The 4,287-nt window shown below is 39.2% G+C and overlaps 1 protein-coding gene across 10 annotated transcripts in view; it reads right to left on the reverse strand.

Annotated features, from left to right (window-relative positions):
* AKAP9 (A-kinase anchoring protein 9) overlaps positions 1-4,287 on the reverse strand; it is a 192,806-nt gene that overhangs the window by 148,349 nt on the left and 40,170 nt on the right. The gene's annotated exons all lie outside the window — the stretch shown is intronic.

The raw sequence follows: 4,287 nt of genomic DNA on the forward strand, positions 1-4,287 counted from the left end.
CAGCATATTTGTAATCTCTATAGGCATTGTGAATATGGCATTGCTGATACAATAATACCATGGATTACTTCCATTTATAATGCCTAGGCCAATGTTCTACACCATCCAATTGAACAAAGGAGTAATGTACGTTGCATATATTAAAAAACAAAATATATTTTTATTGATCTTTACCTAAAGGAAACTTAGAAATCTGTTTTCATAGAAATTTTACTACTTTGCTAGGAAGAACTATAGAATTTCAGAGCTGAAGGGAATTTTTAAATGAGATAATTTTTTAAAAAGATGTTTTTTCATTCAACAAACATTTATGAAATGACCCTTATCTTAGTCTATTAAAATATTTATCATGTGCTCTCAGAGAAACCTGGAAAGACTTACATGAGCTGATGCAAAGTGAAATTTACTGTGTACAAAGTAACAGCAATATTATAAGATGATCAGCTGTAAATGACTTAGCTATTCTTAGTAATACGATGATCCAAGATAACTAGGAAGGACTTATGATGACAAATGCTATCCATCCCCAAAGAAAGAACTGATGATTGCTAAAACTTCTAGCCCTTGTCTTCACTCAATGTTGTCTCCTTATTCATCTTTTTATTTCCAGTGCCAAGGGTACCCCTGCTCTGGTACCCTACCATAAGAATCCCTGGGTCTACTCTGACCCAGTGCTCCCGCCTCCCATACCTGTATGCCTCCATGTCATAGAACTAGTACTGCCCTGCTTGGCTCCCTGCTCCTACCTCCTGCAGCTTCCCCCACGTCCAGGACCAGCAGAGTCCCCTACCCTGATCTGGAGTCAGCTTCTCAATCCCCACCTCCCTTGCTCCCTCTTTGGGGGCAATCCCAGATGCTTCATCACTCAGATGCCCAGAAACCTCACGTTCTCCTAAGTAAGGAGATTTACTACTAGGGCACTAAGTGCTCCAATGACAGTATTTTATCTATTTTCCCCTGAAACAAATTAACTTGCAGAGTCATAAGAGCCTCTAGGTGAGTGAAAGAAGAGACAGTAGTGGTGGTAACTCGTTCCTCTTTTAAATGTGCTCACCTTTCTTCTGGTCTTCTAAGTTTGTAGCTTTGGCATTACACTTGACTCCGTACTCCACCTCACCCCACATTTCCTATCAGTGGCTAAATATTCGTTTCCATTTACACATCTTAGCATACAATCCTTTCTCTAGACTCAAATAATTTCTACCTTATTTCAGACCCTCACTACTTTTCACTTAGATTACAGCAACAACTTAATGAGTTTTTACTCAGAAATCTCTCTACTCCAATCCATCCTACACACTACTAGCAAGGCCATTAAATAAATGCAGATCTGACCACGTCATGTCACTAAGGGCTCCTAAATGCTTCTCAGATAATACGTAAAAGCTCTGTTTGGCTTTTAAAGCTCTTTACTTTCTAACTGGCCCCTGTCTGTCTTTCTAGCCTCACAGAACCTTTATTTCCCCTGCTGATCCTGTTTTAAGGCCTTGGCACTGGCCATCTCACAGGCCTACAAATGCACTGTCCCTCCTTACTGTGGTCTCACTGAATCCCTTCATTTCTTTAACATACATATCAAGCAACATCTTCTACATGAAGCCTTTTCTCCAGCTGCTAGCGTCTTCTCATATTACCTTGTATTTAACTAATTTGCATTTGTTTTACTTATGTTTATTCTAAATATGGTTGTACATACTTTCATGTCTCCATTAGAATATAAATTCCTTAAGAATAGAGATTGTTAAAAAAAAATAGAGATTATTTCATTCTTTCTATTTCTGTTCCTAGCACACTGTAGACATTTAGTGAATTCTTGATGGTTCACTGATTGATTGATTGATACTAAGACAGGAGTAAGTGGTACCTACACATTCACAACAGTCAAAGTATAAGAAAGAAACCAGAAATAAAACTGACAGCTCAGAGAGCAACAAGCAGTGCACAATGGCATACAAAGTGTGGATAACAAGCAAAACTGACTAGCAACCTCAACATAAGAAGGTAAATTTGACTTCAAAATCACCAGGGAGGGGAGACAAGGCTTAGGTCTAGAATACTTTCTGGAAGCAGATATCTTAGTCAAAAGGAAAAGAATGGGGAAAGGACTGATTTTAAGATAGTCTACATAAGTATTCTTGATCTGCACTTGGAACAAAGGATAAGACTACTGAATGTACTGGTGTCAGGAAGACCTGCGCTCAAATCCAGACCCAGACATTTACTTGTGTGACCCTTCGGGAAGTCACTTAACCTCTGGTCTGCTTCATTTTCCTCATCGGCAAAATGGGGATAATAAGAGCACCTCCCTCCCAGGGCTGATGGGGGATAATATTTATAAAGCATTCTGCAAACCTTGAAGTGCTGTATGTATGCTAGCTATTGTTCTTATACTTATTATTAGAGGAAATCTATAAGCTAGCAGGGCGAAACTTGGTACATGACATGGTGAAGATCAGCAATGACAGGGATTAACTTGACTTTGAATTATTAACATAATCAAGAAATGGTCCTCAATGTAAAACTGAACTTGATTGATGAGTCTTCTGGGCATTCACACTGGTTTCCTTAGATGTTGATACTTTCTCCTTCCTCCCAAGATCACAGATATCTTATTTGTTTATATACTTTATAACTAATCCCCTCACTAAGGCACCAATAAAATATAAGTTAGAAAGGTAGAATTGATAACATTTTGCAACTAATCAGATATGTGAGTATCCGTTCCTTGGGGGAACTGATTGTTTTCCCTTTTTCTCTAAGTCACCAGCATTTAGCATAAAAGTTCATGCTTAATAAATGTCTGTTCATTAACAGAAATTAAAGCTGCAAATCTGTGTGACTAGAGAGTGATGGCCTACAGAGAAAAAGTGGGGTAGGAGGAGATGTGTAAGGAAAGACAAGTTCTGTTTTGGATATATGGAAATTGAGATGTCTATAGGACATCTAGTTCAAAATGCTAAAAAAAAGAAGCTGAATATAATGAGGGGATGGAAGATCAGGAAACCAATATTGGGCATATAGATCTGGGAGCCATCTCTATAAAATCAGTGAGAGGTCAGTGTATACTTTGAGAATAGGGAGTCTGGGAGTTTGGTCAGGGGGGAGTGGCTGAGGCATGGCTGCTTCAGAGCTCCTGGCCTGCAGATTGTAGGGGAACCAAGCAACCATTCTGAGGGGTAATCACTCTTGCTTTAGCCTGTTTGGATCTGGATTGCTGTCTAGGGTGGAGGTCCTGGGGTGTGTGACCAGTAAGCCAGAGTGTGTGGAGGCTTCAGAAAGGACAGCCAACTAATAGCTCTGGAAGGTGAGAAAACTCCAGCAATTGGGACAAAGCTCCCCTCTCTGGTAGCAGATTTCTACTGTGGCAAAAAGCTCAAAAGTCAAATAATTGAGTGGCAACATGAGCAAGTAAAGGAAGCAAAGCAAGCACAGCAATCCAACTTTGGAGTCCTTTTTTGGGGACAAAAAGAATCAAAGCATGGAATGGCAGGAAGACAATGAAGTCAGAACTCCTGCACCAAAAGCTTCCAAGAAAAATATGAACTGGTTACAGGCCACAGAGGAGCTTAAGAAGGATTTTGAAAACCAAATGAGAGAAGGGGAGGAAAAATTGGGAAGAGAAATGAGAATGATTCAAGAAAATCATGAAAAGAGAGCCAACATCTTGACTGAAGAAAATAAGACCTTAAAAAATAGGCTAACTCAAATGGCAAAAGAAGTTCAAAAAGCCAATAAAGAGAAAAATGCCTTAAAAAGCTGAATTTGCCTGATGGAAAAAGAATCTCAAAAGCTCACTGAGGAGAAGAATTCCTTCAGAATTAGACTGGAGCAAATGGAAGCTAGTGACTTTATGAGAAATCAAGATACTATTAAACAGATCCAAACAAATAAAAAAGTAAAAGGTAATGTGAAATATCTCATTTGAAAAACCACTGACCTGGAAAACAGATCCATGAGAGATGATTTTAAAATTATTGGACTACCTGAAAGCCATGATCAAAAAAAGAACCTAGAAATCATCCTTCAAGAAATTCTAGGGGCATCTAGGTGGTACAGTGAATAGAGCACTGGCCCTGGAGTCAGGAGGACCTGAGTTCACATCTGGCCTCAAACACTTAACACAGAAACTAGCTGTGTTACCTTGAGCAAGTCACTTAACCCCAACTGCCCTCCAAAAAGCAGAAAGGAAAGAAGGAAGGAAGGAAGGAAGGAAGGAAGGAAGGAAGGAAGGAAGGAAGGAAGAAAGAAAGAAAGAAAGAAAGAAAGAAAGAAAGAAAGAAAGAAAGA

Source organism: Petaurus breviceps, unplaced genomic scaffold, assembly GCF_028583685.1.
Source record: "Petaurus breviceps papuanus isolate PSGF00001 unplaced genomic scaffold, PetGlider_PUasm1.0 178, whole genome shotgun sequence".
NCBI classification, from domain to species: Eukaryota; Metazoa; Chordata; class Mammalia; order Diprotodontia; family Petauridae; genus Petaurus; species Petaurus breviceps.